General features: G+C 41.9%; 1 long non-coding RNA gene across 2 annotated transcripts; it reads right to left on the bottom strand.

Moving 5' to 3' along the window:
* Positions 1 to 2,688: 2,688 nt before the first annotated feature.
* Positions 2,689 to 12,851, bottom strand: LOC144299502 (uncharacterized). 2 transcript variants are annotated; one of them, XR_013366210.1, is made up of 4 exons: positions 12,759 to 12,851; positions 11,932 to 12,090; positions 8,804 to 8,988; positions 2,689 to 3,422 (listed from the first exon to the last, which is right to left on the bottom strand). It is a non-coding gene; the product is annotated as an uncharacterized LOC144299502 (long non-coding RNA). The 2 variants fall into 2 exon arrangements; XR_013366211.1 differs by lacking the exon at positions 2,689 to 3,422 and adding an exon at positions 7,732 to 8,220.
* Between the last annotated feature and the right edge of the window lie 760 nt (positions 12,852 to 13,611).

Below are 13,611 nucleotides of genomic sequence, written 5' to 3'. Positions count from 1 at the left end.
GAAGTCAGAGGAAGAGTGTGGTGTGAGATCTTAGTATCCTCATGCTGAGCCCAGCTTCTATCTTCTGGGACAGGGGTACATTTGCAGCTCTCCAGCCCTGTCTTTGACTTTGGAAATGGCGACGTGGTAGTAATACCAACTTTGCATAACTGTAAAAATGGACCTTACTTCTCTACTTGGTTGGGTCACCACAGAATCATTACTTTACCCCCTAAAGCCTCAGTTTCTTGACCTGTAAGGTGGAGTCCTATTGCTCGTCTCTATGGGGGTTTTCACGAGTTCAGAAATAATAACCTGCAAAACATCTGGCCCAGAGTAGGCACTCAGAATTTATAGATTTTTTTTTCTTACTCGTCCTAAAACTGTAGGAGTGATAACAACACAGGGCATATATGCCTTTATGAAACTAGCGACATAGGCTAGGCAGATATGCATGTATTTCGAAGCCCCAAGGAAAAGCACTTCAAATCTTCTTTGCCAAATTAAAGTCGGTTCCACCTTAAAATTTCCCTCTGCAAATGCTTGCAAAGATGGTATTTAATTGATCATAACATCCTCAGACTCTCAGGCAAGCTCTTTCCTCCTCTTGCTCATCACTGCTGATTACTTGAGATATTTTATGTAAACAGAAAATGGTTCCTGCATAATTAGACCCATCCACCCTCCCACACTCCCCCATTTGCTCTGCTTCTAGCTTCCTGGAGCTGCCCAGCCACCTCTGAGGCTAATCAGTTGAAGGTCCTCTGGGCTGCTGAGCTCTGGGGATCCTAAGAGACACTCACTTGGAGGGGCTGTCACCTGGGGCCATGGAGACTGCTAATAAAGGGGCAAAACTCCACACCCTCTGTTTCTCCCTCTTGGTTCTGTCCAGTGCAGCCACTATGCCTTTGCTTCCTGGGCTCATGTGCCACCTATTGCACCCATCAAAAGAGACTCTCTTTTCAAACATAGCGGTCCTGTGTCCCCCTCTTCTGACTTTCTGTTAGGTAACGCTGAAGGGGAAAGGGTTAATCCTAAAATAAGTGAACCCCTTGTTTGTGCATTACACCTAGGTGATGCGTTCTTGCTAGAGTAGCTTCCTCGGGCATACACAATGTTAGAATTCCTTGTTTCCATCTTGGTCTCCCTGGCTCCCACCACCTTGCTAGATTGTTCCATAGACCTCATGATATCATTGAGGACACGGAGTGGACTTTACTGTCTCCTGCATCTCCAGTGCTTGGTTCAGTTCTGAGGATTAATAGGTATTCTGTTTGGGAACTTCAAGTAGTTCAGCTGAGAAGGTGTAGTCCACAGAGGTAAGTGAGATTGGATTGTTGAAAGGTTTGAGCTTCATCTTAAAGCCCCTGAAGAGTTTTTGGGGGTTTTTGTTTGGTTGGTTTTTTTTTTTTAGATGAGACAGGAGGAAGGGCAGGGAGAGGGAGAGAGAGAATCTTAAGCAGGCTCTGTGCAGAGCTTGATGCAAGGCTTGGACACTTAACCCACTGAGCCACCCCAGGCTCTCCTTAAAGCCCCTGAGGAGTTTTAAGGAGGAGGGGTGAATAACCACACATGTGTCTTAGGAAGATCATACTGGTTGCCTGATGGAGAGTGTATAAATGGAGACATGAGAATAAGGAGGTTGTTAAAATAATCCCAGAGACCATGGCCTGGATGGGGGTGGTGGGCCAGCTGCAAGAGCCTCCTCCAAGCTTTGCAGCCTCTTGTGCATTCTCCTGGCAGATGCTGTTGGGATTCACCTGTGTTGCCTAGGCCTACCCCCCAGACTGCAGTTTTTGTATGCTCTGACGTCTCTCAGCCTCAGGGTGTTCTCCGGCTACGGCAATGTGCTGGGTATCCCTCGGAGGAGGCAGGGAAAGCCAGAGAAGAGACATCTCAGGAGTGTCCCTCAAACAGTGAGGAACAGGAAGAGATGGGCAAATACCATGCCCCTCAGTAGTGGAGCAGGTTCTCCCCTGCCTCCTAGAAGTCCCCAGCGGGACTGAGCAGCCCACAGTGGGAACCAGCTCATTAGTGTACTCCGTATTGGATGTCTTCCCTTCCCTGGCTCATTGCATCTCCTGGGATCCCTCACAAATGAGCTCCTTGTACCCACATTCTCATCTCAGGGTCTTTTTAGAGGAACCCAAAATTAGACAATGGTATTTTATAATGAATGGATAAATATCCATATATGTTCATGCATTCAGTCAGTCAATCATGTTTTACCATGGTACCTATATTTTAACATGTAAGCTGTATTCTCTAAGAAGAATACACAGCTCTCTGGGACACTAAGATCTTCTAGAACTTTCTCAGGTACAGCATTTTTTCATTAACAGGATCGCCATGAACAGACCCCAAATGATAGGATGAGGCCCAGAAATGTCCCTGGTTTTAAATTTTGAAAGTCAAGATGCACACGGTTCGAGGAAATAAATACCCACTCCAGGAGGCCCCATGGAGAAGCTGGAGGTAGCATAAGCACCTGTTGGAGGTATCACTGCTTATGCTTCCTTCGCTTGGGAAGACACAGATGAACTGTCTAAAGGGAGTGAACTTTATGGGTAGTTGATATTACTTCCCTTTTTTTCCTTAGAAAATACCCCAGCCTTAAAAAAAATATATGACTTCAGTTGCCCCAGTGCTCAAGGCAAAGGGATGCTCTGTACTTCAAGTTTATTGGGAAAATCTGTAAGGATTGTATAAGAACGTGTCACTCATCCATCTAGAGTAACCCATGGTTCGAGGAGGGATGATTTTGCTCCCAGGGGACATTTGGCAATGTCTGGGGACATTTTTGGTGGCACAATTGGATGGAAGTGCCGCTGGCACCTAATGGGTAGAGGCCAAGGATGCTGCTAACCATCCTGTAAATGCACAGGACAGCTTCCGTAACAAAGGATTATCCAGTCCCAAATGTAAATAGTGAGAGACCCTGCTTTAGAGGAATCTCTGCATCTCTCAGCTTCTAGTTTTCCATACAGGCTTGGGGAGAGAAGGACTGAAATCATGGGGCATTTCTGGGGATGCCAGCAAGGGGCAGTAGAGGATGGTGAAAATCCTGTGTCTGCTCACATCGGGGAGTGATGATGATGGTGGGGGTGGGGTGGACACAGACCTGGCAGCATTGTTAAGGGCCTTGTTTCAAGTTGGCCTCAACTGTGGGAAGCTTTAACAGCAACCAAAGCTCATTTTAAGTGGAAATGTGATATCATGACCATAAATTAAAAAAAAAAACAAAAAACAAAACAAAACAAAACAGGTTCACTTGTCATGATTAGAAGGTAATCGCAATATGAATTGAATGAGAGTCATCAAATATCATTGAATATTGGTGAGACGAGCAGCCTGGGAATCAGAAAGCCTTGAGAGAGTCTCGTTGCCATTCTGGGCTTCAGTTTGCACATCTATAAAATGGGATTTGGCCAGAATGGTGTTTCCTGAAAAGTGGTAAGGATAAAACATTTTATGCAGAGGAGAGAATTTGTGGTTATATGCAGAAGCAGTGTTAAATAACAATGAATTGCTTGAAATTAATCCCCTTTTTTCAATTTCCTTTCAATCCATCTAAACACAACCAGGAAAAAGTCTCAGCTTTGGTGCTCACATGTCTTTAACATCTTTTGAACTCTTGCTAATTTTTCCTTTCATGAAAGACAGAGGAGTCCACAGAGTCAGGACATTGGTCAAATTCCAATACTCAGAATTTATTAACATTTTATAATTTCATTGTATTCATCTTATGCTTACCTTCTATTCATGTAAAGTGGTACTGGTTTCCCATTTATAGAGGATTATAGAAGTTTCCTGTTCAAATACATTTATTCAAGTTCTGTGAGTGAATCAATTTAAAAATACTAAAATAAAAGTGAATATATGGTATGCAAAAATGGAAAAGATTATAAAATTAGCAGATATTGTAATATAAGGAAGTCAGGCTATCCTTCTAGGGATGACCTTAAAATTGCTCTGGTTTTTAATTTTGAAGTTAATAATTTGCAAATAAAATGCAAACACCTGTGCTTTAAATATTATCTTAAAATTGCATAGGACTCTTGAAGTGAGCAGATGCTATCCACGAATGCTTCTAGCTTTATTAGCCATTCACCCCTCACTGGACTCATTCACAGTCTTTTTTGTGGGAAGTATTTTTTCTAGACCTTACATAGTACTTGGCACACAGTACATGCTTAATAGGTGCCTATTAGAAAAAAAAATGCATGCAATCAAAAATGAAGCTTTCAGTTACTAAGGACAGAAAATCCACCTCAGTCTGGTTTAACAACAACAACAACAACAAAAAACCCCAAAAAACTAAAAAAAAAGAGAAGTGTCCAGAAATAAGGTGGGCTGTGACGTGTTTTGGTCCACAGGTTCAGGGTGTAATCCAGACTCTAACTTCATTTCTCTATAATCTTCTCAGATCTGCCATCCTCTATGTCCTTGTGCTCAGGAAGGCTTGCCTTATTACAGCAAAGTAAGGTGCCCCAGATCTCATACCCACAGACCACAAATCCGGAGGAAGGGATTGTCTTTCCTCCAACATTCCAAGGAAATGTTTTGAGATTCACTCCAATTGGCCAGTTGGACCATTTGGGGTCACACATCAACCCTGGAATCAATCTCTGAGGCCAGAGGGATGGAATTCCCTGCTTGGCCTCTCTTAGGTCACTTGTCCCATGCCTATAGCCAGGAATGGTGTCATCTTCCCCAGAGAAACATGGGTCCCCAAATGGGAATTAAGAGCTGTTAGAGGGATCCCTGGGTGGCGCAGCGGTTTAGCGCCTGCCTTTGGCCCAGGGCGCGATCCTGGAGACCCGGGATCGAATCCCACGTCGGGCTCCCAGTGCATGGAGCCTGCTTCTCCCTCTGCCTATGTCTCTGCCCGCCCCCCTCTCTGTGACTATCATAAATAAATTTAAAGAAAAAAAAGAGCTGTTGGAAAGAAGTGGGAGGAAGAAACAGATGCTCCCACAGCATGGCCACATGATGGATACCCATTCCATCCATGAAAGACAGAACACACTGATAGAGGGTACACTGGTTCATGATCTCTTTGTTATTTGCCATGACAAGATAAACACAGAAATCAAGGCGAAGCATTAAGAAACTCATAGAGCAATTTAACATTTTTTACAATATCCAAGTGTGTGATAAGTAGATGCATCTTGTTGAACAGAATATAGACCACAAGTCTTAACTTATGAAAGATTGGGATAATGAATTAATCTTTCACAATAACTTGAGAAGCATTGGTTTAGAAACTGTGCCTTATGGGTTGACTACTCCATTACCAGGTTGGAAAGTCTGAGTTGAAAATCCTAGATTCATGTAATACTAACAGATGTAGGATATTGTGAAATTTGGGTTTGAGTGAGCCTGATGCCAAGATGTTATGAGCATCCTGACTCATCTGGAGCTGTTTCCAGACACCGATAGGTAGGTATTGTGGATCACAAGATGCCAAAGACCTACAGGAAGAAAGCATCAAGGAATTGAGAATGATTGAAAATGAAGTCTGGATTTTCAGGCAAGCTCCTTTCTTTTTTTAAAAAGATATTATTTATTTATCCATGAGAGACACACAGAGAAAGGCAGAGACATAGAGGGAGAAGCAGTCTCCTCCAGTGGAGCCCGACATGGGACACAATCCTGGGTCTCCAGGACCTTGCCCTGAGCTGAAGGTAGACATTCAACCACTGAGCCACCCAGGCATCCCAGGCTAGCTTCTTTTATTAATTCTGATGATGTCCTTACTACTTATTATGAGTTTCTATAGTGACAGGGGAGGTAAAGGGGATTGTGCAAGGTGGCATTGCAGATTAAACTTCACAAAACTTGGCTTAACTTTCCTTGTGGAATTTAGATTTAAACATCTCATTGCTGCTGCCATAATACCATAGGCTTTCTCAAGGACAATAAAACTTCCAAAAGTTCTGCTAGCAAGATTTCCTTTGTCTTCATTCCTCAAAGAACAAGACCCAGTAAGGACAGGTCTTGGTTATGCTAAAGTAATTATTATTTCCTCAGGGCCAGTATTGTAAAGATTGTTCCTTGGATTGAGCCCAAAGGCATTGGTAGGGTTGGTCCCACATTATAGAGGAAGACTGAGCTACTTTTGAAACCAGGGGTAACTGGAAAATGACAATCCTCACAATCCTGAGTTCCAACCAGAGAGATTCCACCCATGTGCAAAGGCAATGTGTCAAAAAGGGCTTCCTATTTCCAGATGAAATAATCTGATGTCAGGTGTTTCCTTGGAAACCCTCTGGAGAGTGGAATATAGATGAAACAAACTTGGCCAAAATATGATGAGTACATGGGATTCATGATACTCTTTTTTTATTTACCTTTGAAATCCCCATAATAAAAAGTTAGAAAAGAGGCCTTAAATTTCCAATTTTCCCTAATATAAATCATACAGGAATTAATATTAGTCACTCAACAAGTAAATGTTGAGAATCAACTATGTACCAGGCCCTTTGGTGCTGATTGGGTGACACTCCCACCCCCGAACCACACACACATTGAGAAAATGGGATAGATTTCTATCTGATCACCTTTTATAAAGTCCACTGGTTGAAAAATCCTGTGAACAAGAAAAAATTCCAATTGGCTATCTAGTTTTTTTTAACTGATAAATATGTTACATGGCATTACATGTCAGGACATACAATGATTGGCCTGATGATTTTTAAGAAAAATCTCTATCGGGGATCGCTGGGTGGCTCAGCAGTTTAGCACCTGCCTTCAGCCCAGGACTCCAGGATCACGCCCTCCAGGTGTCCTGGGACTGAGTTCCACATCGGGCTCCCTGCATGGAGCCTGCTTTTCCCTCTGCCTGTGTCTCTACCTCTCTCTCTTTCTGTGTCTCTCATGAATAAATAAAATCTTAAAAAGAAAAAAGAAAAAACTCTATCACTATTTCTTATATTCCACGTATGAGTGAAACCATATGATGATTGTCCTTCTCTGATTGACTTATTTCACTCAGCATAATGCCCTCCAGTTCCATCTACATCAAAGCAAATGGTGGGTATTCATCTTTTCTGATAGCTGAAAGTGATTTTAAGTGAAAGGGATTATAAGGGAAAGGAGGGGAACTGAGTAGGAAAAATTATATAGAGAGACAAACCATGAGAGACTCCTAACTCTGGGAAACAAAGGGTTGCAGAAGGGAGTGGGTTGGGGGGATGGGGTAGCTGGGTGACGAGCACTGAGGAGGGCACTTGATGGGATGAGCACTGAGTGTTAAACTATACATTGGCAAATTGAATTTAAATTAAAAAAATAAAAATAAATATACCCGACCAAAAAAAAAAAAAAAAAAAGAAAAAGAAAAATCTCTAACATGAATATACAAAGTTAACACACAGAAATCAAAAACTGGATGAAAACAGATGGAAGAGGAAAAGAAAACTAAAGTAAAACAAAAATAAAAGAAATACATAATATCCTTTTTGAGATCAGAGAAGCTGTTGCATCCATGAAACAAGAAAAGGATACTACCAAAAGGGACAGTAAGAGTTAAGAATGAGTTACTAAATAATTTAAAAGAACATGGATGTTTTATGATAAATCGCTGAGGGTATATCTTCGTTTTGTGCACTTTTCAGTATGTATATTGTATTTTACAACTGAAAAAGATTAAACGTAGAATAAAGTAAATAATACTGCTAAAAAATTTCAATACAGAGTGTATGAGGAAAAGTTGAAAAAATCTACTGTAAGGTGGGCCAAGAGATGGAGACTTAAAAATTAGGAAGGAAGAAGTAAGGACATTAGGGATTTGGTGTAAGAGGTTCAAAATGTGAATAAAAGGAGTTCTAGAAAGAGAATATTTTAAAAACGGAGTAAGATCATTAAATAAACAGTACAAGAAAATGCCCCAGAGCCATAGGATATGAGATTCCAGATTAAGAGGCTCTTTTGAATTATCTCCATCAGAAAGAGGAAAATATATCCACATTAAGCCATACCACTGTGCTGTTTTAAAACAGAAGGGAGAAAAGGAATATCATAAAAGCATCCAGAGGGAAAAAAAAAATCAAAGTACAGGTTACATGCAAGAATCTGAATGGCGGGGATCCCTGGGTGGCGCAGCGGTTTAGCGCCTGCCTTTGGCCCAGGGCGCGATCCTGGAGACCCGGGATCGAATCCCACGTCGGGCTCCCGGTGCATGGAGCCTGCTTCTCCCTCTGCCTGTGTCTCTGCCTTTCTCTCTCTCTCTCTCTGTGACTATCATAAATAAAAAAAAAAAAAAAAAAAAAAAAGAATCTGAATGGCATCGGTTAGCTAACAGTAATATTGGAAGACTGAAATAAATCCATCAGTGCCTTAAAGTGTTATATATATAAAGGTATTATATATATAAATATTATATATAGAGAGAGATGTGGGGGCTGTCGTCATGACATAAGATACTTAAATTCTCATCTTCCATAATAGAAATATAATAGCTAATGCTTCTAATTGATAACCCAATAAATAGAAGTATTGGTATGTTACTTAAAATATGGAGATAAGTACTCGAAAAGACAGCCCAAAGTATTGAAGGTAGGTGCCTTGGTGGAGCAGAATGCAGAAGTGTGTGAGGAAGTAGAAGGGACTTCTGGAAGTTTGTCATCAATTTTGTTACAAATTGGTCTTTATGCACATGCATTATTTTTGTTAAAATAAAAATCAACTTGATTTTTAAATATCCCCTCCAGCTGCTGTGGGGACCACTGCCTGCAGGGAGGGAAATAGAGGCAGAGAAACCAACCCTTGAACCATCACTTTGAGCCTTTCACTTTACCAGTAAAAACATAGAATCACTCACCTTTAGTTGTTGTTGCTGTTATTGTGCTTTTTGGCTTTGTCACTCAGGCACAGGTGGAAATGACATAATTTATTAATCTGCTTTATGAACAGGCTTGGTACTTTGCTGCCTTGGTCAAATCAGGGATCCTGCCATTCCTGAGCTTTCTTCTGTTACTCTTCTTCCCTTGCATTCGGCAAAGATCCCTGCAATGTGAACAGAAGGAATTGAAATTCCAGTCGTGTCTCTCCTCAGTTCGGTCTGATTTTCAGAAATTGCAGTAAATCAGTGGCACTGAAAATTGGCCTATTTTTTTTTTCTAGGGATGTTGGTTTGGCTTGATGAGAAAGCAAAAACAAATGGAGTTTATAAATGTAACTAATCAGGAAGTTAAAGAGAGGTTAAACCTAATGGATTAATCAAGTTTTTCTGGAAAGTGGGAAGGAAAGGTGAGAGGGTGGGAGGAAGAATGATGGGGCAGGCTTTTGTCCAGACTGATTGAGTAAAAGCCCTTCAGTGAAATCAGCTCTTTGAGTGTCTTGGGTCTGTCTGTCTGTCTCTCTCTCTGTCCATCCTTGGAGAACGGAGAGGTGCCCAATAGTAGTAGTCTGGCATGCTGAGTGGAGAGAACACAGTACACCTGCTAGGAGACTCAGCTCTGATTTCTGATTCTGCTGCTTACTAATTGTGTGAACTTAGAGATATCCCATCACCCTTTGAGCTGCTATTATGCTTACTGTAAAATGGGGTGAGTTCTCATTTTCCAACATTGTAAGGCTTGTAAAGGTCAACAGAGGTAATTCAGTAGAACATGATAGCTGGAAATGGAGGTGGGGGACCAGCCAACACTCACAGGACCTTTGGGCAGGAACAAGCATGCCCCAGGTCTAGAGAGAGCAAAGGAGCAAGTGGTACAAGAGGAAGCCAGTGGCTGGGGCTGGAATTTGATGAATCAGTTCAGATGACATTAAGGATTTTCCCTTGAGGGACACCTGGGTGGCTCAGCGGTTGAGCATCTGCATTTGGCTCAGGTCGTGTTTCTGGGGTCCCGGGATCAAGTCCTGCATTGGGCTTCACCCAGAAAGCCTGCTTATCCCTCTACTTGTGTCTCTGCCTCTCTCTGTGTCTCTCATGAATAAAAAATAAAATCTTAAAAAAACAAACAAACACAAGGTTCTTCCCCTTTGATTGCTGGGAGAAGACACTAAACTACTTAAGAGATGGCAAGGAGGTTTGGGACCATCAGGTTTGATTAATTCTATGCCTCCTTTATATCCAAATTTACAACTCCGGTTCAAGCCTTTTCCCTTAGTTCCATGCTTGTGTTTCCAGCTATCATACAGCTCTCATGGTTGTTTCCCAGACACTGAAACTCAACATGTCCCAAACCAAACTCTTTATTTTCCTCCCTAAATCTGACTCTCCTCCATCCTTCACCTTCCAGTGTCTCTGTCAGTGGAACCCAGGGCAGAAACTGCTAGTTGCCTCCCAATACCCATTTTCCCATAGTTCCTTAGTCACAGAATCTTGAACAATATACCTAGCAACTCACTGCATTTCTCCACCTCTGCCACAGGTAGGTGTGGCCACGTGACTGTGTTCTAGTTGGCCAGGTACAAGTGGAAACTTTACTTCCAGGAAAGCTCTTTAAGGGGCCTCCATTTTGCACTTCCACTTGTTCTTCTTCATATACCCTGAAACACGGGTGTAATGGCTGGAACCCCTGCAGCCATTTTGGACCTTGAGGATAGAACTAATGTGACAGGGTGGCTGAACAGGTAGAAAGAACCAAGTTCTCTAAATATTGAAGAGCTGCCAAAAAGCCTTGGATAGTCTATTCCCAGGTGTCTTTCACCTGAGAAAGAAAGATTCTTCTTTCTTGGTTAATCCACTATAATTTTGGGTTTCCTGTGACTTGCAGCCAAACCTGATCCTCAGTAATAGCCAGAACCTTGGGATTTCTTCCTTGCATCTAATCTTATACCAAGTCCAGACTTCTGGCTCTCTCTCCAATCCAATTCCCCCTTTCTTACTCTTGTCTGAGCCACACATCCTTTCTTACCAGAAGACTGCAACAAATTCCTCACTGATTCCTCATTTTAGCCTCTCCTCACTGACACCCACCCAGAGAATTTCCATTTTTTCAAAGTAATCTTCTAAAACCCAGATATGACTGTTACTTGTCAGGAATCATGGAACTATGGACACTTAATATATAGAGCTTAAAGGACCCTTAGAGGTCTTTTAATCTAGATTTCTTATTTGTTGATTTGGCTTGATGAAAAGGAAAAGCAAATAAAGTTTTCTGTGGGCCTTCCACAATAAAATATATACTATTCCAGATGTAAAAAGTAGAAGTGCTTTCCTCTGGAGAAGACCCAGAATTTCCAGCAGCTTCTCACAGGTGCTCACCAAAAGTTAAAAATCTCCAGTAACTCTAACTGCCTTGTTTTGTAGACAGGGAAACTGAGGCTTATAGAGGTTAAGTGATATGTTCAAGTTCACAGAAAGATTCAGTGGCAGAGCTGGAACACAGTCCCATGCTCTTTTTCTCAGATAGGGCCACCAATTGGGAGTCAGTGGAAGAAATGTGGAGGCTTCATATTTCTGTCCTTGAGGATTGGGTGTCCATTTTCACACAGACTACTCAAATTGGACTCACATCAGTAAGGGCTGGGTTGCAGTTAGTACCCATGAGTAGAAGTCTTAACAGAATTATTAATTATATACATTTCTGTTTACAGGAGAATTATGCTGTTAGCCCCATTAAGCACCATTATCGATGTGTGATCTAATAATTTCAACATAATGAAACTAATATATTTTGGAGGAATAGAAGGAAATATTCCACAACAGCTGCAAATTGGATTATTCTGGACTAGGATATCCTTATGGCAGTGATAGTAATTGTTCTGATTTTTGTCACATATAATTGGCACGTGCTTTACAGTTTATGTGTCATTTTCACATACCTTATTATCTTATTTTGTTCTTCTAGAAATTTGAGGAGGGAATAAGGCAGAGAAAACAGTGTTCTAGTTGGGAATACTGTGGTTGCAAGCAACAGAAAATTCAACTTCTACTAGCTTAGGGAAGAAAGAAATTGGGGAGGGGGTTGAGAAGACTGTTGGCTCATATAACTGAATTACCCTGGGATATTCTAAATCAAGAATGGTTTGATCCAGGGCTTCATGCTGTCATTAAGGCTCTGGCTTTGTTTCTGGATGATTCTCTCTGCTGCCTTGTTGGCTTCTTTCCCAAGGTTGATTCATTGCAGCCTCCAATTTTTACATCCTTGCATGGCAATGCTGAAAAGGGACACAGATGAATTCTGATAAGTCCCATGCAGGGCAGAGTATTTGTCTATCCCCAAAACCTCAGAAAACTTGTCCTCATGTCTTATTGGTGAGAACTAGGTTAGAGGCTTATCCCTCAATCAATCAGAGTGGGTAACAGGTAATATGCCCTCATTGACTTAAGCCAGTCAGGGCCCACCATAGAGCTGAGGGCAGGATCAAACTGTTGTCACAGTTGAACAATATGCCTAGCAATTCTCTACATTTCTCCACCAACAACTGTGGTGGGGGTGGAGTGACCCACTAAAAAATGTGAATGCTCTGGTGGAAAAGGGGTAAGTGAATTGGAGAAACAACCCAAAGCATCCATTACACAGCAGCTCAGAGAGATCAAGAGGCACACAGACTCTGACTTTGGGGACCAAGATATAAATTCAGGGTTTCTGTCTCAAATCTAATGTTGTAAATGTCAGGCTTCTCTTAGAAACCTGAAATATTATCCAACTGCCCTTCATACTTATCTCCTACCTCTGTTCTTAAAAAACAACAAAACCAAAACCAAAACAAAACAAAACCCACCAGAAAACTCCTGACCATCTTTCTGAGCCAGGAACTTCCTGTCCATGCCCATTCAATACAGAGAGCCCAAACCCCAGATAATAAAGGAAGCGATAGTGTACTTGGCATTGTCTGGAGTGTGGAGGCATTCCAGTGTTGTCACCGGAACTAGCTGTAGGGAAGCAAGTTTCAGGGTTTTGGCTCAAGGACCCCCCCCCCCCCTTCTAAGGTATACAAGTGAATTGTTATGTCACAAATCAAATCACTGTGACTATTACTTCTCCACCTTGGCCACACTGATTTTTCCAGGATTCCAATTCATTTCCATAAAAATCGCTTATGCCTACAGCTCGTGGAATTGGCTAACAGTACATCTAGCTTCCTATGTGGCAGGGAATATTAGCATTTCTATTCTATAAACAAGGGCACTGTGATCCAAAGAGTGAAAGTAGCTCCTCCAAAGTCATTACATTAAGAAAACCCCAGTTTTTCCCTCCTGTGTGTTTCCTTTACTACTCCCACAGAACACTTCACCTCAGACACTTTGGGTCACCCAGTATGTGGTGGGTTTTCTCCACACCAAACAATTCTCCACAACACTGCCTGGGTGTCCTGTGATTTGACTCAATTCTGACACTATCTACCTGAAGATAGTATCAAATCAGATCCCACAGGTTAAGGTCTTGGTCCCTCAAGACTGTCCCCAACTCCACTTCAGATGCCAACCACAAATAGTAGGTCCCCAGGTTACCCACAACTTCTGTCAGACTTGGCTACAAATCAAAGATTCCCATGAGCCCCTCCTCAGGTTCGATTAATTTGCTAGAGTGGCTCACAGAACTTGAGGAAACACTTATGTTTACCAGCTTGTTGGAGGATGTAATAAAGGGTACAGATGAACAGCCAGCTGGACAGATATACAGGGAGAGGTCTGGGAGGATCCTAAGTACAGGAGCTTCTGTTCCTGTGGAGTTG

This window comes from Canis aureus, chromosome 27 (genome assembly GCF_053574225.1).
Source record: "Canis aureus isolate CA01 chromosome 27, VMU_Caureus_v.1.0, whole genome shotgun sequence".
Lineage (NCBI taxonomy): Eukaryota > Metazoa > Chordata > Mammalia > Carnivora > Canidae > Canis > Canis aureus.
Note: the sequence above shows the minus strand (reverse complement) of the source record. Positions and strands in the feature narration are given on the sequence as shown.